This window comes from Nannobrachium achirus, assembly GCF_963921795.1.
Source record: "Nannobrachium achirus genome assembly, chromosome: 1".
Taxonomy (NCBI): Eukaryota; Metazoa; Chordata; class Actinopteri; order Myctophiformes; family Myctophidae; genus Nannobrachium; species Nannobrachium achirus.
This window is the reverse complement of record NC_137810.1, coordinates 22,775,842-22,799,382: the sequence shown is the minus strand read 5'-3', so window position 1 is coordinate 22,799,382 and position 23,541 is coordinate 22,775,842. Positions and strand designations below refer to the sequence as shown.

Genomic DNA, 23,541 nt, shown 5'->3' with positions numbered 1-23,541 from the left:
TTCCAAATGTACCTCTGTTACTATGTCAGCACTATGCCAACATAGCCCTAAAAGTACCACACTCACTTGCACCCACAGCCCCCTCCCCCTCTGACTCACCCTAGACGAGTGCAGAGTATTTTGGATGCATGCATGGTTAACCTTTTACCTGTCAGGCTGTCACTATATCCTATTTCCCAATGTCTCTGTCTATGACTGATAACAGCCACCTTTGGCACACTTTACTTACAGTGAGATAAGATAAAACCTTATTGATTCCTAGAGGGAAATTCGGGTGTCATAGCAGGAACAGCAGTGAGAATTAAACACGTGAGAGATACAGAGTCAAGAACCAAACCAAGTAAGAATAAAAATGAAAATAAACTACTGAGCAGCTGGCCCTAGATATTGACACTGGATCTGTAAACCAGTTCAGTATATGAATGAACAAAATATATAATTCATGTGAAGTAATGAGTTGATGTCGGGCATGTCCAGACAGTCCATAAATGGGTTGGGTGTACAGTGTATGTGCCCACCACGGACACCTCCACGCCAAATTGCACGCCGATAAGAGTGTTCAGGTAATGGTACCCAGCATTAATAATCGTGTGGGTGAAATAGGCTCCCTCCCTCCCTCCCCTCTTTCTGTCGCTGAGGGTGTACCGGTCTGACGTCAAACACAACCTCCCTCTGTCTCTCACTCCTTCCTCTCCCCTCTCTACCCCTACCTCCTCTATCCCTCAAACCCCCCCCCCCCTCCAGCTCTCTCACTCTTCTGTCTCTGTTGTTGGGGATCTCTGTCTCCATATATGGGCATATGGTGTCATTGGATCAGCCTGGCGTCTTTGCCAGCGTTATTGCATTTACAATCTCCAGTCCATATTTGGTCATATCTGTACATGGAGACACGTAATGAACTTTAATAATACTGTACAGTATGTGGCCTGCCATTTGTGAGACTGTTAATTGGAACACATGCATTATTTAGGGGAGTAGAATTTATTTTCTGTCTACAATTTAGACATTTAGCAGATTCTCTTATCCAGAGTGACTTACTTGTGCCAAATCAGAATAAGTAAGCATGATCTCTCTAGTCAATAAATACAAGATAAATAGTCACATAAATAATAGAGTGCATAGAGAGCAAAGTAGTGCCCTGAAGAAACTCGGGACAGCAGGTAAACAATAGCATCTGTCTAAAGAACATTTCCACTTCCTGTTGTGTTTTTTCCACAACACCTGCTACCACATTCCACACTTTAGCATTTAGTGCAATATTGTTGCTATGGTTTGTCTCATTGTCTGCTAAATCATACCCAAGTGAAAAATGTTAAACCTTGAAAGCACGTTAGAGCAGATACTTTTTATTAGCTTGAATGGCACTACTTGAAAATATGATCCAAGTGCTTGGGGGTGGGGGGTGGGGGGTGGGGGGGTTGTTGGATGACTAGTGGTCGGTCGAAATATGCTCAAGAGAGGCCAAAACACACATACTGCACGCAGAGATTCCGTGCATATACTGCATATTCTGTTATGTAGATATGTTGATGGACAGATAGATGAGAGTTGTGGTTGAAAGAAAGTGAGCATTTATTAATGACTGTGATGCTATTATGCTAATGCCTTGCATTAGAGCGATAAGTAAGGAAAAATAGAACAGCCACTTTTCCTGGTGACTGAGAATGTCAATGCAGGACCTGATCAACAAGAACAGTACAATTGTCAAATGCAAAGAGTGATAATCAGCAGGGTTACGTGCATAAATCACTCTTTCCAAAAACAAATGCACATTTGAGAGAGTTCAGTGGTCATAGGCACTGGTCTACAGATGTGGAATACGGTGATATAGTCAGATGAGTCATCCAATCCATCATCATATTCTCCACAAGTGGCCATTACACGTGTGGTGGTGTACATCAGTACCAGTCAAGAGACTGGTACAGGTCTGAGGGGGTCTGGTGGATTCTTCTGGGGCCATTTTCCTGTCATAGATTGTGTCTTCTTGTCCCCTTAGAGGGAAGTTTTATTCTGAGTGCTCACCTTTTCTCATGTCTCGTCCAGGGCACAAGGGGTCACTGAATGATGATTATGAAAATGATGGTCACTGAATGATTTGATGATTATAAATGTGAATCATATGTCATTTACAATCTCCAGATTTCAACCCAGTTGTACACCTACGTATATATTTTGGATTGGCGTATTATATAGTCCTGCCCACTGCCATCAAAATACCAAAAGAGGGAATATCTTGCGTTTGGTGTTACATCCCTCCATTAGAGGTCTAGATGTACGTATGGTGGATTGAAGCTGTTCTGATGGCTTGTGGTGACCCAACGCCATACTAAGATGCTTCAGGCCTATGATGTATTTCTTCGCTGACTTGCACTGGTTGCAAAATAGGGCACGGTGGACACACCTTATGCAAAATAGGTCCGACTGTCAACAATGAATAAGAATGGATATGTGTATGGTCTATCAACAGTGTGATAATGAATGATAATGAATATATCTGTATGAATATATAATCAAAAGTCTAAGTGATCTTGAAAAGCCATCTGGTAAAGTTTGCCAATGTACATCCTAGTAGTCTTATGTGAAAGTGCTCCAGAGTCTGTTGGATGAGTCTGTGCACGATTCAGTATTCAACAACAGACAATGCAGATCTTGAAGTTCTCATATGCAAGTCAGGCTTAGTTGTGGAGCCTGATGGCTACTGGCACAAAGGACTGGCCAAGGTGCTTTGTGGTGTGCTGTGGAGGGAGCTCATTATAGAGGAGATGGAAGGGGTTATCGTGTAATAAGTTATCTTTTTATTTAATTTTTTTGCTGCGCAGTTGAGATGAGAGGGCAAAATAATAATAATAATAATAAAGCTTTATTTCTAAATGCACTGCTCATCCTAAAACATGGTCGCCCCGGCCCTGGGATCAAATCCACCAGGTACTCCTAAACATAAAAAAACTGGGGGCGAGTGTGTATTAGGGCGACCGTTCCGGATACCTCAGCCTACATTCTCTCTCTCTCGTCACGCTGTCAATGTTTGGCGACAGGGCACAGTGTATTCTGGTTGGGGAAATGCCATCAGCTCACGGAAGCCTTTCCCCTCGACACTAATAGTACCATGGCATAATATCTTTGTCTATCATAGAGTTGGCTGTCAAATTAGTGATCTTTTCTGCCTGTGCATTTCATTTCCAATAGAGCTTTCGTTTCTTGCATGCACAAGGCAAGCAGGAGGAGGTAAACAAAATCCAGCCAGCGTGTACCCCTATGGTCGCGCACGATCAGACCACAGACACACACACACATACCGTTCCTCTTCCATTTGGATAACATTAACGTTTATAATGTTTTTGAACAAGCCATTAAATATTTTTGGTAAAAAAAACAACTCCTCTCGACTCAAATCAAGTTTTTTCACCCACATCCCTATTAGAGACGTGGTCTGTGTTATCACACCAAATTAACTCAAGGAAGCTGGCAGTGCCCAGTCCATTGAATGTCACGGTCTGAGTCAGGCATTTGCGATCATACGTACAGCCCCACTGCTTAAAGTCTGGAAACTTCCATGTTACATTGCATCTTTGAAAGGCACTCATAATGATGCAGCGGACAATGGAGGAGTCTTAGGGGAACGTCTGTAGGTGGGTGTCACTCGAGTTGAAGTCGGAGTTGTAGCTGGTGAACAGGAAAGCTGACTGACAGCATGGTTCCTTGGGGAGTGCCATCACCCTGCAGTCCAGTGTACTGTGGTCTGCTGGTGAGGTAGTCTGTAATCCAGGTCATGGTCCACCTTCATCACTGAGAGCTTCTAAAATAGCTGGATGGCGGTGAATGTACTGGAGAAGGACAATCATCAAGAAACTAAGCCTTTGAGAAAGTCAGAAGTAGCAAAAAAGAGAAGCTAGAAACACAAGATACTGAGCTATTAAAACACACAGCCTCACTATTGACCATATTCACACAGCGGCCATCTCGCCATTAAGTCAATGAAATGCCACCCCAGTTGCCACCCGGTGTAGGTACACTTTTCAGTGCAAATTTCAAACATGGCCGCCAGGTGAATATGGTCAATTGACGCCTAGTTTCCATTCAGCCTTATGTTCTGTCTGTAATTCCGTTTAGTCCATTCTCTGAAACTCTTCTTCCTTTTTCTCCCTATGGAATTCGAGATTTTTTACGGATTTCAGAGAAATGTATTGCTTTGTATACTGGGAAACGAGCAGAAGATGATATTTCAGTCAACTCTGTTGCTTTACTGTGTTTAAGTGTGTTAATAACATGTTTCATTTCCGGCTACTCAAATTCACTTTATATTTTAATTAAAAATGGTAATTTAGATTAATCAGTATGATGAAAGCATTTCCTTGCATGTACAGTAGAGGGAATATTGCGTATCACACACAGTTCAGTGGAAACAAGGCGTAAGTCCTGCTGAAAGCCATAGCTGTTTCTGCAATCAGTCATTGTTTCATACTTGTCAACAGCTAGCTGCGTTTCTGACCACCAGGAGACTGGGAAAATAAAATTGCCTCAAGGGCGTTGTGGAGGGTGGCAGTAGTCGGCTGTTGAAGTGGCACCAACCATGTTGATGGGCTGTGTTGATTTCTGCTTCTACTTGCTGCCAGCATCTGGCATGTGTCTTTGTATCTGTACAAACAATTTCGATATTCAAACACACGCATGATTGATATTTGAAAATTATTGTATTTATTTATTATTTAGAAAGGATAATTTCTTCCCCTAAAAGATCCAAATGATTTAACACTTCAATAAGGTCCTTTGTGTGTGTTGGTGCGTGAGTGTGTTTACTTACACACACACACACACACACACACACACACACACACACACACACACACACACACACACACACACACAGAGAGAGAGGGTTGACAGCCGTCATGTGGTGTGTGGGGCTACCCCAGGGGTCAAGTTCAACATTCTAAAGAATGCTCCTGTGCGCAGCGCCCCTCCCCCTACTCCAGCCACTCGGCTTTGAAGTTTACAGGCCTGTTAGTCTCTCCCTGTCGCTGTGCTGCACACGGCAGGTTGGTTGTGCTGGGGCGTTGTGTTTGCACTAGTGACTTGCAGTACGTCTGTCTCATGGCCTTGAGGCAATTTGTCACAGTTTTCAACTGTGCTCCATGCTTTGTTTGGGGTTCAGATATTTTGCAGTTAATATTTCTTTAAAACACTAGTATGGAAAGGCTCCTTGACCACTTGAACCCCAGCATCCATATTCTAGGGGAAACATTAGCCAAAAATAGCAGATCTACAAGGTCAGCTAAGATGGTAGATCAGCTATTTTTGGCAAAGAGATTTGGTGTAGAGTAGACAGAAAAAAGCTGACAACTTATAATTAATTGGTCTAGAGTTGACCAAGTTTAGATGGTCTAAGACAAGTGGTTAACATTGTTGAAATTGTTCACTAGACCCCAGCATCCTCCTGGTCAGTTGTCTGCACAAACACTTGTGTTTCAAATACTTGTGGTTGGGTTTTGTTGTTTACTGCTGCCATTGGTGCAAAATCACGCAATTCACGCAATTGCCTCATTTTAGATTATATGAATTGGATTTTGTAATTTGCTTGCTGACCCCCACCACCCCCTATATTTCTTTCAAATGTGAGATTAATTGTGTTAATGCCTGGTGTTTCTCTATCACAGACTCACCTCAGGGATCTGTCCTGTTCCCTCTGTTAAATTTACTCCACCAGTGACTGCAAGAGTCATAATGAGAACACTAACAGTGGCATGTCCTGAAATTTGCTGATGACACAGTGCTTATAAATCAGCCACAACTTAAGATCACGGCCAGAGCATCAGCTGGTGGGTTAGCATTACTGTGGTGTCTCTTTGCTTTTCTGCATTTGTGTGCTCAAAACAAAATATATGTCTCTTAATTTTAGGAAGAGAGCTGAATCACTGCGTGCAATGTTTTGGAATTAGAAAACCTATTAGATTTGTTTAATTGTTTCAAGTTTTTGTTTTTGTGTGTAAACAGTACTGTCCCTATTTGTGTTAAGGCCAGCAGATTTGAATTAGTTGATGACATCCGTAATCAAATCAGTGCTGTTACCAGTTTTGGAAATCTCAATACTTAAATTAAATATTACTCAACAATATTATTAAAGTTCATTCAGCAGATCTCTCATCATAGACTGCCCTTAGGCAATTAGCCAAGTCATATCTCTCATTCATCTGTGCTACTATAAACCTGTTGAACAGCAAAAGAAACTTCTACCTTCTAACTTCTATGTCATTAGGTGTTACATTGTTCATCATTGTCTTCACATTTGCATTTAATGTGTTTATATTTTCATTATATTCTTTACATAATATGTATTTTTTTTATTTTTATTTAATGCCTTGCTGGATTACCTCATGGGAAATATGACCCACAGCTTCCCATGCTGGTAAAATGCCAACAGGAAAGGCTGTATTGTATTGTTTACAACCTTGCCACTTCTTGTGGAATGTAGAGGTCACCTTTTCCTGTTTACAAACATTGCCCGTGTAAACGGACATTTTACACCTTCAAAAAAGTACATGTAAATATATTCGCCGTCACAAACTATCAGGTGCCATATTGAAAGATCACAGAATACATTTCAAAATCTGGTGTGCATATTTGGCTGAAATTGGTACATTTTGCTTGTTCAGTCACAAGTCACCCGTCACCATTGACTCTGGTTAAATGAAGTAGCCTAGGCAAGCAGGGAGCCCTGGGCAGCGTCTCTCTGAACCTCAGCCTGTGTGCTTCATAAGAAAGTGAAAGCTCCATTTAGCTCCAGCTAAATGTCATGGGATCATTGCACTACCCTGGTGCAGGCGTAGCCAAAGCCCAGCACTGCTTCAAAGAGAGCCATGTGTTTGTCTGTAATACAGTGTTAAATCCGAAGACCCAAGGCTTTGGTTAGGCTTGTCCCATATGGCCTCGTTTAGACTTGTATTAAAAGAAGACCTTGATCTGGAAAACCTTTGGATTTGTGGTTTTTAACATGTTTATTATTGATACAAGCAATGTATGATTCGAGATTATTATGGTGGTTATTGAGTGATAAGCGTGTGGGTTATAAACTCCCTGTTTTCTATGAGCAGAACCTTTTTTACATCTTGGGGGGAAGGGTGGCATGGCAGCATTTATGTGGCCCTCTGAAGAAGCTGCCTGTTTTGTGAGATTACGTTGGCTGTTGATGGAAATCATAACATAAGAGATTATCAAGGCCTAATAATGTTCTTTTAAAATGCAGACTGGCTGAGTGAGAAGGACATTATTACATTTAAAAATGATCGTCGCCATTCCTCAGCAGTAAAGGTTTTCACCATATGTTGTACATGGAGGTCCCACTCTAGTCAGTCCACTGTTGATAAGACCAATTCAAGCTACGATTAGGAAACGTATCAAGATTTACCACCTTTTGAACATATTTTTGTATATGAAATATTGTAAAAATAAATAAATCTGCAAGTGAAGTATGGGAAACCCTGATTACGGCAAGTATGGGGAAACCCTGATTACGGCCAGCACAGATAAAAACGTACACATTTAGCTCTGCCTCAACATGTGTTGAGAGGGAAGGAGGGGGAGAGGCTGCTTCCACGGCGAAATGACTCGCACTTGGCTGGATGTCATGGCGTTTGAAAGAAAAACACAATGCATAGAAAAATGTTTTGGGGGAGGGGGGGGGGGGGGGGGGGGGTCTATTTGTAAAGGCTGCCCAAATAAATTGAATTTATAGAAACACATAGATTTGCATCCAGTTGGCCTATGTATGCTTTGCAATACAGCATCTCCTGCCCCATTACTAAAGGGCTGTACAGACAGGTAGCGACACAACTCCTGCGTTCTCGCTTGTATCAGCGCTTCTGATAGCAATAATATACAGACAATCGATCCACAAGTTACCGGCAGCCGATCTCCGCCTGCTTAAAGTTATACCATGTAACTTTTTTTACAAAACAAATCTTAAAATTGTCCTAACTGTTAAATTGCTAAAGTTTTAGAACACCCACTCCGTTATTTTCAGCTTCTGAAGCCTTCTCTTTATATGTTTTCTTCTTAGCAGTGACAGGGGCGGGATTTCCCGGCAAAATGACGTAATCTGCATCATCTGTATACGTTGTGTATACGTTGGCCAATCACATCGCAGATCATACACACATGATACACTACCGGCCAATAACCGACTCTTCAGGAAGTAGCTTCCCTCAGCAACCAGTGTTTACGATGGTGAAGGATTCTTAACCTCTTATTCCCCAAATCCTGCTCAGAAAATTACGTTCTACCACTCCATGGATTCGTATCGGTTGCGGTGGTCCGCGGCGGTGGTCCGCGGTGACTCCGGGCGAAAAACGCCCGAAAAAAGCAATACCGCGACTGACCACTAGTTTAGCAACTTACACAGTATAGCTTTAAGCTGTGTCAAATCATTGTCCCGCGTGTTGCAAGGTAAAAAGTTAACCATAATCCAGTTCTGGTTGTAGGTGTGTGTGTGTATGCGTGAAACGAGCTTGAATGTGACAGTTTAACGAAGCACCAGCTTGTGGCTTCGCCTGTCAGATTGCCCGCGACTCCCTATCTGCCCGCTCGCCTCTATCTCCTTGAAAATGAATTATGTGCGTCAGTCACTTCCCGTCTGAAAAGCCCTTTAATTATTTGGTGTCTTACACAGAAATGCCATTTACAGAATAGAAATTGTTGATTTAGAACACAACGTTTGCATCAGAACTGAAGTTGTGTGTATATGTGTCTGCTTGTGTAGAAGGGTTGTTTTAGAAGGTCTTTGGAGTTATGAGTTGGGATGGATTTTGAAGACTAGCTTAGTAGCTTTAGAAAGGCGGGCTAAAAACCAACATCAGTGAGATTAGACTGCATTATGTTTGTCTATGTTAGCTGTTTCCTGAATGGATAGGACATTTTCTTGCATTTTTGTAGTTCTAGGTCTCTTGTGTTGTGCTCTTTTAGACCCATAGAAAGTTTGACTATTAACAAATATTTGAACTAGAAATGAATCATTGTTGAGCAACTGCATGACCTAGTTCCTGCCTTAGTGTTCCCAGAAATGTGTTTTGATGGCTGTTAGTTTAAAGTGGAGACAGAGGACAGTTACTTGATCATCATCATCTCCTGGGGAAGGAGGTACAATGAGGGGGTCCAATGCAGTGGAAAACCAAAGTAAACAAGAGTAAAGTATAGTAGACACATGGCAAGCCGGTACTATGTGTGGAAAAGTGACATAACATAACTCGTGCCAACGAGGTCCATGATTTGTACTTGTTGTTCTACTTGGACCAAGTCAGTCAGTGTATATTAGCGACGTGTGTACTTTGTGCTATTTTCAGGACTTTAGCTGGCAGAGGCACACCCAGATAGATGTCACACCAACCCCCTTTGTTATGCTTGTCGATTACATTTTGATACAAATCCCTCAAGCTGAACAAACTGAACTGAAGTTTAGTACATTTGTATGCACATGCTACATGTGAAATGATTGTTTCCAACAAAACCTTTGGGTGTCGTGCTTTACTTGGTTGTTTTCCAAATTCCAACTAATACATTCTTCTTGTTTTGTAGGCTATATTGTAGGCCTTAACGTCAGTCATACATTTGCTTACCTGGTGGAGATTTCAGTGTTATAGATACTAAATTAAAAGCACTCATGGGTGAAGAGAAATATTGAACATGATTCTCTTATATTTGTGTTGACAATCAAAACTCCCTTCATGTTGTGTGCAAAATTCCTGAATATGTATCGTTAAACATTTAGTATTCGATGAAAAAGGTATAGGCAATAGGCCTATGTGCACATCCACATTCTTTGCTGAATAGATGATTATTATTATTAGACAAGTAGGCCTAGCTCTAGACATGGAAATATGCTTCAAAAAGTTAACCTGCGGGCCACCACTGCCCTCCAGCCCTGAAGCTTCCATCACCAAGTTGGCAGAACGCCATGGTGCAGAATGCACTCCTGCTAAATGGAAGAGAAAGAGGTTATATGATATTTCCTAGTCCAAGTCCAACCCATCTTGCAACTGGGCCATGTGTACTCTGTCCTTCTCGGGTCACAAAAACAAGTCAGTCGCAACGACACATGCGTCATGCCATTGACTGTGCTTTGCGCAGGTGCATCTCTTTCACCAAAATCCTATGTGTGGTCAAAGGTAGGCTATTAGATGTAGCTACATTTTATAATTATTTCTTGCATGTCCTATATTGGTTACCCCCCTAATGTTTATGACAAGTTGGTGCCTATTATGCTTAATAGTGTTATGTCTCGATTCCAAGAAACCTTACACATTATTTTCAGGCCTTGGGACTGTCAAAAATAGGACCAATTCTATTGTTTAACATCAATACATAGGCTTATTATAGGGTAATATTGCAACTTTCCACAAAGCCAGTCGATATCTTTCAGCTGTCACACATCATAAAATACACAGTGATAATGATGCACAGGGTTCAAAGCCGGCAGTGTACACAAGGAGTGTAATGCTGACATGGCAATGTTAGTTGTTGAAGACAAGCATGCTAAAGTATTTCACCAGCCCAACACTGAACATTGTTAGCCCAGTCTTGCAAGCCAGGCATGTCTCCACAATTGATTGTTCAAATGGTGCCCAAGTTGCCCAACCCAAAGGGCATGTGTATGCAGTAGCTACTGTACGTTTGGACTTATTGTTTTACCATAATAAATGTACTACTACTACTTACTTAAAGCTATACTGTGTAAGATTCTCAACTAGTGGTCAGTAGCCCTATAGCAAACCGCGGTCGCGTTCGCGTCTTTCGCCCGTTTTTCGTACCTTCACACCCCCGCGTCTGCCTCCACAACGCCGAGAGCTATCTTTGGAGGGGTCCCTGGTTCCTGTGCGTTCAGGCATTCCGGAGAAACGGACTACTTCACCCTGCCTGGTAGGCGAGATTACCTTTTGAGTAAAGAGACACACGGGCGACTACAAATATGGCGACCCCACTTCAAGATGCGCTGTGATTGGCCGGTAGTGTACCATGTGTGCATGATCGGCGATGTGATTGGGCAACGTATACACAACGTATACAGATGATGCAGATTACGTCAATTTTGCGCGAAATCCGGTCCACGGCCAGGATCATAGAAAACATATAAAGAGAAGGCTTCAGAAGCTGAAAATAACGGAGTGGGTGTTCTAAAACTTTAGCGATTTAACAGTTAGGACAATTTTAAGATTTGTTTTATAAAAAAAGTTACATGGTACAACTTTAAGGTAGCTTAATTTTATTTTATCATTATCGTGTTTTATTGGCTCTTACTCTTACCCGTTCTGTGTTGTGTTGTGCTGTTGCTACCATGACACCTTAATTTCCCCCTGGGGATCAATAAAGGCTTATCTTATCTGTCACATCTTATCTTTATGTGGTAGCCTACATGAACAGAGAACATGTACACACATCTACGCTTGATCATTTAAAAGGTCGTTGACGTTGGTTGGTAGATTTATTTTTGTTTGGTATCGGTATCAGCAATAATGCAAATATAAATATTTGGTCCATTATACAATAATGTTTAATTGGTTAATTGAGTCCGTTCTTAACCATCGATTAACCAACAGTCCAACCAACAGTTAACACTTGTTAACATCCCTAGTCCCTAGTTTACTGAGATGGTTAATGGTTATTGGTTACAAACTTTAAGTTTGTGCTTCACTAGAAAGTAATGAAGATGATTCATTACGATGACCGTCAATAGATTTTGTTGGCTTTTTAGAGAAGAGAACCTAAGCATGGCATACCAATACTGTATAGCTGTGATTGTTGATAGCTATCTCCCTGGTTGACATTTGGGCCAGACATGAAACTATTATGACTTAGTGACATTTTCTTTTCACATTGGCCCACTGTGATTTGCCTAGTCAGTAGGAAGAACTTGCAGGCTGGTTTTGCTAGGCAGCTCCCCTGTGTGTATGTGGACAGTATATCTCTGCCTTAAGATATTCCTCCAGGCTGCTGGCCTGATTGAATAATGGCTAATGATGAAGGGAGAAAAATGACCATGATGGTGGCACTTTCTTTCAGAGAGTATCCCTGCTTTTCAGCTCAGGTCTAGGCTTCTAGCCATGACCAATACAAGGCCACTATGAATCTGTATACTGAATTCAGGGTTTCTCTGTGTATTTATGCTTTGTGTAATGGTATACCCTGTCATTATGTAAAAGTGCCTGCAGAGTAGACTGCAGGATCTTGTCTTTTTTAGGGAAAAGGTAAAAATTGGATTGTGCAAATGTGCACCTCATTAAATTGTGTTAATTGAATTGAGGCTACCTGTCACATTGTGTGAACTACGTCAGCCAAGGCCTTGTGTTTTAACTTGAGAACAGGACAGTATTGGTGGGTAATTCTCCAAAGGGATCAGGTGATATCTATTTTTCAGGAAACTGCACACAGAGTAGTAGATGGCAGAGGCTGAATTTTGCGGCACACAGTTGGTACACAGGCATAAATACTTGTTTTAGATACTCCTACCCGAGTTAGGAGTATCATTTTGATAAGTCCCCTACATGAAGTGGTTCGTCATACTTTCCATTTCTTTTTAATTTAATTTTATACAGCAAAACATTTTCCCATAAAAAGATCAGACTAGACTGGAATTTGCTGTGCACCCCAGATGATGATTTTGGTGACCTTTAACACCAACCATACAATTTCTACTCGGACATAAGATATCTCAAAATCAAATTGATAAATGATCATTAAATGTGATTTCTTTCTCCCTTGTCATCACACACACACACACACACACACACACACACACACACACACACACACACACACACACACACACACACACACACACACACACACACACACACACACACACACACACACACACACACACAGACACACAACCTGGACATAAGGAGTAGCTTTCAGTTATGAAACGTTTCCCATTCTCACCATCGGGCTTAATAAATCGGAATACGGGTGCAGTCAACAGGCCTGTCATTAGGAATTATGGACGAGGGACAGCATTTTCCAAATTCAGCCCCCTCTCATCTACACCTTCAGGGTAAAATAATGAAAATGCCAACACGTAATAAAATGCCTGTTTCTAAATGCTACATTATACAGCAATGTTGAGAGTAGGATATAACAATATTACTGACCACACAACACAACAATGGCAAATAAACAGCTTCTAGAAGGAGGAATTGCACACTGGTTGAAAGTCGTTGGCAGTCAATGTCATGCTAATGTTTACATCATGGAAATACAGCATGCATGCGTACGTGTGTGTATGTATATAAATATATATATTTAAAAAATATACGGTATATAAATATATATATATAAATATAATATATAAATAAATGCATTTGGCTCTTGTATCTATCTTATTGGTTCAACATTTCATGTTATTCAAATAATATTGGCTGGCTATTGGCACAACACAAGGAGACCCGCAGTCGCGCATGCATACACCTGTGTGATCTTGTAGATCTGCTATGGCATTGCACAATGTACACTTATAATACAGGCCAGGGCTTAAGTGGTTAACCGGACAAATTGATTTAGTCGATTATAAAAAATAGATTAGTGTTTATTGTGTCAATTCACAATAATATCAGGGGGTGGTTACCGATGACATGTTTAAATGTGTTTTAATGATGACAATACATGTATTTATCATGTGTATACTATATTCATGGGTTGCATTTGTAGTCCTACACCAGCCATTTTGAGGACCAACACAGGTGTTTTGATTAACGTAGAACATTGGTTTATGCCAATCAGACAAATTGAACACCTGTGTTGGTCCTCAATATGGCCGGTTTAGGACTACAAATGCAACCCATGAATACACGGACAATAGCATACAATACCTTTGCATGGGTCCCCCTTGGCTTGGGAGGGAGGACACCTGTACCTTTTATCTCCCCCTTGTCAGCGTGCCTGACAGTCAATTCACCCTTTGTCAAGTCCCGCCCATGGTTGTGCCCTTCTTCGCAACCATTGGTTGCTTTTCCTTGGTTGGACACATAATGCCCGCCCTCCATCCACTACCATTGAAATAGAGTGTTTTTCAGTTGCTTCGTATTGATATTCTGTGTATTCAGTTCTTGTTTAAACTTGGTGTCAGTAAAAAGGAACATCTCAGGTGCAGCATAGTTAGCGGGGCATTTCATGTTTTTCTTTTCTTCTCTCTAAAAAATATGTTTTAGCAAATTCAACATGATTAAGGCGGAACCAGGGCAGAGCAAGGCAGAATGAGCCTGCTGATTGGTCAGTTATGGACCAACCAGAAGGCTGACAAAGGGTGAATTGCACCAACTACTAAAGGAAAACCTGTTCCCCTGTCAAACCAGACGTTACCCCCTCCTTGCTTGGATCAAAATGATACTGAGCCTTTGTCTTGACTCTGCTGACAATTCTGCAGACTATGGGATTGTGTGGATCCATAAATGAACCACATGAACCATTTAAGAACTCCCTGTAGCATAAAAACCCAAAGCTACTAGGAGCTGAAGAAGTGCTGGTGGCAGAGTATCTCATTTTTCACGCATGATAGCTGGTCCAGCCTTTCCAGTGAGGTATATGACACAGACTGTTTTGTAAATCTATACCACTGGGAAAACACCATATTGTTATAACATTCTAATGGTTTTAAGCTGTCTTAAGTTTTCCTGTGAGAGTCTTTCCTCTAATCACATCCAGTGAAGATATGCGGCCATGTTCTCAATATAACTGACCTAACATAAACCTTCTCCTGTAGTCGTTTGAACATAACTGCTAATCCAGTGTAGAGTTGACTTGAATTTTGTAAACCAGGTTTAAATTTCGGTGCAACAGTAGATTGTGGTAATCCAGTTTTAAAAGTTGAAACCATGTTGGAACAACCCAGCTATAATCTTGTTGTTTTGGTAGCTGTATGGCTGATCTATATTATGCTTAGAAGCGCTCTTTGCCACAGCAATTGGTGCCAAAATCAATATTTGAATGTTTCATTAAAATCACACTCGTGTGAACTGAGCGGTGGTGTGTGTGTGTGTGTGTGTGTGTGTGTGTGTGTGTGTGTGTGTGCCCCCTGTGTGTGTGTGTGTGTGTGTGTGTGTGTGGCCCCTGTGTGTGTTTGTGTGTGAGTGTGCCTGGCCTATGCCTGGCCTATCCTGAACAACAGCGCCCCTCCCTTAACATGTGTGGTCAGAAAAGGTTACTGCAGGGCCAGGCTACATACCCGGAGACAGACAGACAGACATACAGACAGACAGACAAACAGACAAACAGACAGACCCACACACACGGCCACGTATAGGAGCGTTGTGACCACCGCTCAAAAATGGGAGAGAGCAAAAGCAGAATGGGAGAAGTTTCCCTTGCTTACAAGGTCAGGGATGAAGAGCCAGTCAGATGGAGAGGGATTGTGGAGATGTGGAGGAGGGAGTGAGGGTGAGAGGGTTAATAGGGGATAAATTACTTCTTTATCTCAGTGGTTTCCAATCTTGAGGACTTCTCCTAGAAGTGGTCAGCAAACTAACACACCGTCAGCTGGCAGTAAGTCAAATTTAAAAGGGGCTTTCCATGAAGAAAAGCACATGGTCGGGGGCCATGCACAGGACTGAATTTGTTGAAAAATATTTTATGAGTCTTGTGTATGCTGCAGGCATGCTGCAGTGTGCAGCCCATTGGATTTGCTTGATAAGTAGCCTAATTAGATTGTCCAGGGATGTGGTTATTCAGACGTTACTTTTTCCAGGAATATTGGTTATTTTAGACCGATACGCCAGACGCCACTAGTACCAAGACTCTCCCCACTTTCAGTAATTACTTTACATATTAGACAAATTAATGTCAACATTAATTAACCTACATTTCAAATTAGCAGAATTAGTATTACCTTACCAGATGAGCACATTGTAACCATTGTAACATTTTAGTCACAGATTGATAACACATGACACAGACACTTAAACCATCCAAATATAAAGAATGTAACTACAAGTTGAGATGGACCGATTTGATCCTGAACTAAAGTTCCCTGTGCTCCACATTACTTCATAGGGGGCGGCATAGCTTAGGGGTAGAGAAACTGGTATTAGAGCACGAAGGGTATAAATCCCGTAGGGTTCCCAGTTCGAATCCGGGCTCCCCCTGAGTTAATGTCGAAGGGTCCTTGGGCAAGACTCTGAACCCCTAATTGCCTCCGGTGAGTAGGTTGGTGCCTTGCATGGTTTCCTCCGCCACCGGTGTATGAATGTGTGTGTGAATGGGTGAATGTAATGCACAATCTATGTAAAGCGCTTTGGATTAAAAGCGCTATATAAATGCACCATTTACCATTTACCATTTTCATACGTTGCTGCATAACATCACTTATGGATATGTAGTGAATGAACATTCTCTAATGATGTGTTGTTTTCTACTTCTATCCCCCCAGACTGAAGAGGTGAACCATTGTTAAGGCTTCTGAATGAGCGGCGGTCACATGGTAAGATCATTCAGACCCCACAGACTGGCAGCTGAGGCTTTGAGCTGCAGCTTGCTATTCAGTTGAGACACACTTGCACTCTATTTCAGTTCATAGTTATCATACCATGGCCACAGCAAATAGTTTCCTACAGTTTAAGTAGGCTAAATTCTATATATCTGGACATCTCGTCATACACTCAAACTGTTTATCGTACCCATAAAAAATACACAAGATCAGAATATCAAGCTGTCATCATCAGTATTAATTGTTACGGCTAATTCTGATTTAGACTTAGTCTTTGAATAACACACATTTGGTTTTAGTCTTAGTCTTCTGAAATTGTTTAGTCTAGTCTTGGTCGACTAAATATCAAAATCTTAGTCAACAAAATTAACACTGGTCATCATGGCATGCTTTTCACTTAGAAACTTGTTCATCATCTAACTGTTCAGGTGAAGAGGATAATGTCACAAGTTGCGAAATTGTGCTAGTGTGCCCTTACACCCTTCTTTGGTGCTTTCAGTTATATATCTTTTACATGACGTAGAAACTGAGTGTGGAGAGCATTTTAGATGAGGTTTGTACATTTAGTTAGATAGATATAGCCTGACTTTACATGTTTTCATCATCCCTGAACCCTCCCAAGAACTTATGTTCCCTGGCTTTGAGAACTGGGGGCTCCAATTAACGTTTTAATTAACAGCATGACCTGTTTACATCCTGTTTCCCTGTGTCGTTTTCACTCACAAAGAAGAGCTTAAAAGTCGTCAGGTCATCAGTAGAGAGAAACACAGTCTTGTTTGAATGTATGTACGTGTGTGCTTAACATTGTATGATCAGTAGATTGGTGGTTAACTGATATGAGCCAAGATGTTGGACAGAGCACTCCTATTTCTACATGGTATTTCCTGTTTTTCTGCCTTTACCCTCCATTTATTTAAGTAATTTAATGTTGTTTATCTCAAACAAAAGTAAAGTTATTTAAAAGTCGAGGATTCACCCTTTACCTTCTCTGTGGTGCAGGTGCTGAGCCTCTGGAACGCAGCCCTGACTGAACATACTGGTGGTGAAAACAGAAGTTACTACTGTGGTGAGTGAATCACCGTTAGGATACATATACTCCTAAGCATATACTCCTAAGCATGTGTGTGTGTGTGTGCGTGTGCGTGTGCGCGTGTGCGTGTGTGCACGTGCTATATACTGTATGTGCTATATATGTGCACATCTGCAAAGGAGATGGCAAACAATTTCAGTTAAATTCAAAGGAGCTTTATTGGCATGAGAAAACATACGTTTACATTGCCAAAGCAAGTGTCAAAATATAATAAAAAATCGAACCTCTGTTCGAAGTGGAGCTGTGTGTGTGTGTGTGTGTGTGTGTGTGTGTGTGTATTGCAGTTGAAAACAGCGCCCCTCCCTTAACATGTGTGGTCATAAAAGGTACTACACGACAGGCTTGAGGCTACATACAGACAGACCCACATACAAACATACCTACACACACGGCCACGTATAGGGAAGCTTGTGTTCCACACAGCTCCAACAATAATAACAGTTGACACAAACACACATGGCCATTGAGCATTCATGCAATTACAATGTTATGTTAAGCACTATTGTGCTATGTAAGATCTTTCTTTGCAGCAAGACATTTAAGTTTTTAAGCACATTTGCATGGACGGACACACAATATCAGTCTGTAGAAAGGAAGAGAAAGATTGTACAGATAAGCTACGCAACAGCCACAGGTTGAGGACCAGTTGATTTTCTTCCCTGTTGCTCTATATGTATCTGTGCACCCGTGGGTTGAAAATCTGATTGTAGATCTGTTTTTCATAGCTTTGGTTCTTTCAGTGCTAGCCATTTTATAGAATTTAACTGAATTAAACGTGGTATTTAAAAATATTGAAGTATCGATACTTTTGACAACCCTTTCTCTTGCTGAATCTTCCCCGTTCCTGCACAGAATCCATGCCATTGGTGATGTTTATATCTAATGCTAGTTATCTCCCTAATAAATGTGCACCCTGCTATGGTGGCATTCTTCACCCAGCCCTTGCACAACATATTAGTGCACAGTGGTCATTTAAAATCAGCAAAATAAACTCTTTCCATTACTGAATTAGAATGAGATGCATTAATTATGCATTACTGCTACTAGTAGCAAGGTATTAAGGTCCCCCAGTGGAACTGAACAGACAATGCTGTGATATAACGTTCTATACCCTGAGGCCAACAGCTTTACTGATGGGCCAGCTCACTGGCATTGCTTATGTGGCACTTTGGTCTACTCTAACCTTAATGCATGGAAACATTTGTTACAACAGATATGCTAATGTTGCTGATGTTGGCAACTGCTGCCTTTGTTTTCCTTGAAGCTGTGTTTTGTCACATTTTGGAAGGTTACTCGTATTCATTGTAGAACTTTGAGGTAAAAATAAATTGACCTGTTTATGTCATTCTTGTTGCTGTGATATAACATAACTGTTGGCCAAACCGGCACACGTGCTATTAACCCTAGCTTACCTCTCTTCAGTTTAGTCAAATGTCTTTAAATCATTCTCAAAGATTTCATGCTGGCTGAAATAGAAATCATGGGATAGTTCATCTGTGCAAGGAGGATACAGATATAGTAGTACATACTTGGAGAATGCAGATGCAAAATCAATATTTGTCAAGTGTGCTCCAGAAATCGTTGCTCTGAATGTTATGAAAATCACACCCAGTGTGAAGTGAGCATTGCCTTCAGTGGCAACTCGCCCAGGTGCTCAGTTGTCCAGGTGCCCACATGTCCCTAGTGCCAGTTATTCAGGTGCCCAGTTATCTCCACCCCTAAGGGCCCCACTGGTCCAGAACATCTGTCTATAATACATTCACTAAATCTGTGAGAGTGTGAGTCACCAGCGTTTTTCGAGAACTGCCCAACTGAATCACTTAAAACTCGCCATGCGTATCCGTATTGCAGAGGACCCTACTAGTGAGTGATGTGAGTGGGAAGTTGGTTGTATCAATGGATCTTCAAAAAATATTGATAAATGTGCACATCTCTATATGGTTTACCCTGATGTCATCACTATGATGTCATTGTACTAAGATCAGACTGGTCAAGAGTCAAGACTCCATATTTGGGCATCTCTCACACATCCATACACGGACATAATAGGGACATATACAGGTCAGAAAACACGTACTCTGACAACAGGTGGTATTGTATTCCCAGGTGGGGCAAGCGTTCCCAACTTGCATCGTTCCAGTGTAGGCCAAGGTCAGGCTAGTTAATTAAAATCTAGGTTAAATTTTCACTATATTATATTTCATTGACAGTCTTGCTGGAATCCTTTGTTGCTCCCACAAGGCTGTAGTATGTAACAGCAAAATAAAGAATGCTTTGTTTTCCACCAAATTGCACCTCTAATTCTGTGCAGCAGCTTGCCTAGAAAGTCTGTTGTATGCCTCACTTTTTCCAGAATGTGCCCCTGTTCTCAAAATACACCAGAAATATGTCAGACACTTCACATCCACAGTGTCCTCAAGGAAGCCAGAAATTCCACACCTCCTGCAAGGGATTTGTCCTTGAATAACCCTTGTGTTTCTGACCATTATGTTTTAGGGGTAAAGTAAAATTGGGATAGAAATGAAAAGGCAAAGCATGGCAGAGACAGGTTCAGAAAGAGTGAGTCTCTCTCCATTTTGCTCTACTTTCTGTCATCTTTAGTGCCTACATTGTAGATCTGTGTAACCTACGCTGGCATGGCTTCTACTTGACCTATTTGTGTGGTGTAGAAAACCATGTATAGGAAGTAGTGCCAACCATCATAACAAAATGTTTCAGCATATTAACTGTGCCAGTGTCATAGAGTGCACGGTGCTCAACATACAGTAGGTGCAATGAAAGGCCAACTCGTTCTCACTCCCAAGGCACATTTTCTCACTGTCTGTTACTATACGGAAATATGTACGTAAGTAGTAGTACGGATCTCCATGCATGGAGATCTGTGCTCATTCACATAAAGACGTCACGGACAGAACGACCCATACAAGGAGATATGCATACTGTATGTGTCGTGTTTGCACCGCTCGCTTTGCACAGGTGCGAGGTTTCAGCTCTGTAGTAGCTCTGAAAACAACCACAGAGACAGAAGGTCGCCCCTGTGACGTTAGTGAAATTGTGCTTATCCCCAACCCTAACCTTAACCTCACAGAAAACTATGCCTAACCCAAACCTTAACTTCACAAAAAACTATGACAAACCCTAAACTCATAGTAAAAAACAAACAAACAAACCAAAAAAATAAATACACCCAGGGTGGGATTTGAGCTTATGATAGTCTCGCATAGCCAGTTGAGTCAACTATTCAACAATCTCAGAATGCCATATAGACATGTCCTAAAACTAAGCTTATGAGAGCCAGTAAACAGGATATGCCCTGTTTTGGGCATTTTCTGCTGAGTGTCACTGATGGCATAATTCCTATCCTAACTACACCCAGATATGCCTTTTCATATTAGGCTTTCAATATTAACATTATCTATCATGATAATAGAGTGATTGAGATGAACATTTTCTGACTTTGAAATGGCATTCCGTTTCTTTTTGTAAAAGTAAGAGTTATGTAGGTTATTTGTTGGCCTACATAACATAACAAATCCTCAATTGACCATGTTCACACAGCGGCATCTTGCCATTAAGACAATGAATTGCCACCCTATAGTTGCCACCCTATGTCAGTTTTCAATGCAAATTTCAAACATGGCAGCCAGGTGAATATGGTCAATTAGTGTTACCCTCAGGTCGTTTTATGCAAGGTATCTAATTGGAAGATTGCAAGATGGCTTTTGGTATGATTTTTTACATTATGCCCTCCATCCCTAAAATGCCTATGAACTGAGAGGGAATATGTAAAAAAAAAAATCATAACAATTGAGCACTTGGTAACTAGTTTTAGATTTTTGGCATGGAGTTGGCTATGGGCATAAGGTTTTCAAAAGTTCGCCCCCTAGTGGCCTGTTTACATAGCTCCCAGCAGCCATTGTCTTTTCAGACGTTCTTTTTTATAGTATGTTATTTAGCATACCCAATAGTAACAGAATCCATTGAAAAATTCCTTTTATCAATTATTTGGGATTTCAACTGACCTATCTAATATTGGATTCATTGCAAACAGACCACTAGGGGGCGAGCCCAACTTGTTTGCGGTGGTTTTGAAAACCTTATACCCATACCTTAGCCTGACACTTAGCCTGAATGTTAATTTCGTTTCACTCCATTATTCAGTCTGAAAGCCCTTCCTACTGCAACCGTTTCTGGGATGGACGTTGCCAAAGAGGCAGTCTTCGGCGATTGGTTAACCCCCCAATCAATCACAATAGTAGCAAAGCAGACGACGTCGTTGTTACGACCCTTAATTCATTTTGTTATGTGGCTGGCTAACCTGTTGCTACTTGCTAACCAAAGAAACCTGCAGAACAGGAGCGCTACCAACTAGTAATCAAACATGGTAAAATATGTCTGCTACTGTTTCATAGCGAGATCGATACGATCACAAGTTACCGCAGCGGGCGACACCATGTTTGTTTATGTTTGGGAACGTCCACTCCGACGCTGTTGTTTGACGTCATCGAGTTTAAACGATGCTGATTTGCCACACAATTTTTCAACCGAGCTAGCCTTAGTCTCCATTGAGAGCGTCATCAGACTCCTGAAACAAAACTACTCACCAAGTGCAGTACAATTCCTCACCTACTACCATGGCATTTCCTTTACGGCCACCCATTGGCAAGACAAACGTTTAAATTAATTAAAGGGATATTTCACTTTAAAAAAAACTTTTGGTCATTTTATCGTCTAATCAGGCTTTTATGAACACCCTGAACAGTTTTTAATTTGCTTGACTCAATATTTAGATATTTGATGTAAATGTTATGGGCCGTCCAGGCCCTGGGCCTCTCCCCATACAAACCCATTGTAACTTCAAACTCCATTTTAACCATTATAGATTCATTAAAAACAACCATTATTTTTTCTAGTGACTCATACTACCCTCCTAATACGTGAGCAGGCAGTGTTTTTTCAATAACCTTTTTCAGTTATCTATATAATAATTCTTTGGGAAAATGGAAAAAATTAAATACATGAAAGAATATTAAAAATAAATGAAAAAAGTTTTCCAAAAAACAGCCTGCTCACGTATTAGGAGGGTAGTACGAGTCACCAGAAAAAAAATAATGGGTGTTTTTAATGAATATCATGGTTAACTCATCGAGTGCCAATCCCGAACTAGTTCGGCTTTATTAGCGTATCGCAGAGTGCCGATCCCGAACTAGTTCGGCTTTTTAAAAAAAAAAAAAAAAAAAATTGATTTTTTTTTTTTTTTTTTTTTTTTGACCCCATCAAATCTGGTGAACATGATTTCAATCGCGATTTTGCATGTTCCACCCCATACAACCCCATCTAACATACAGGGCAGCCATTTCTGTTTACATAACATGTAAAACATAATGGCCATTATCTCAAGAATGCCTGAACGGATTTCCAATCGGATTTTTTTGTTTGAAAGCTGTGAACAAACTGCACAAATCCACTCCAATGCAATCCAGGATTGCATTGGATTTTTTAGAGCTCATTCTTCTCTGTTTTTTTCCCATGCATGAGGTGTGCAAGGTTTAATCGTGGCTAAATTGCAGAAAATAGATCTTCTAAAATGCTTGGTAGCCAATAGCTAACTTCAAGCTAACTTCATCCTCTTCCTGTACATGCACAAAGGAAAGTGTTCAGGCAAGTCATGGCTGCAGGGCTTCTGCATATACCAGCATATCTCTATGGGATTTTCTATGGCCACTGGGCGCCCTCTAGTGGTGAACGGGGTGGCACTCAAAGAGTTAAAATGGAGTTTGAAGTCATAATGGGTATGTATGGGGAGAAGCCCTGGAGGAGGAGGGCCTGGTGACATTTACATCAAATATTTAAATATTGAATCAAGCAAATTAAAAACTGTTCAGGGTGTTCATAAAAGCCTGATTAGACGATAAAATGATAAAAGTTTTTTTGAAAGTGAAATATCCCTTTAATATCTATTCTTTTATGTAACTTTCAAGTTTTTGTTTCT

General features: G+C 41.0%; 1 protein-coding gene across 1 annotated transcript in view; it reads left to right on the top strand.

Moving 5' to 3' along the window:
• Positions 1–23,541, top strand: part of tbl1xr1a (TBL1X/Y related 1a) — a 60,391-nt gene that overhangs the window by 3,999 nt on the left and 32,851 nt on the right. Inside the window, exons 2-3 of the mRNA XM_080732878.1 lie at positions 16,403–16,453; positions 17,459–17,525. The gene's annotated coding sequence lies outside the window, so the exon portion shown is untranslated. The remainder of the gene's footprint in view (positions 1–16,402; positions 16,454–17,458; positions 17,526–23,541) is intronic.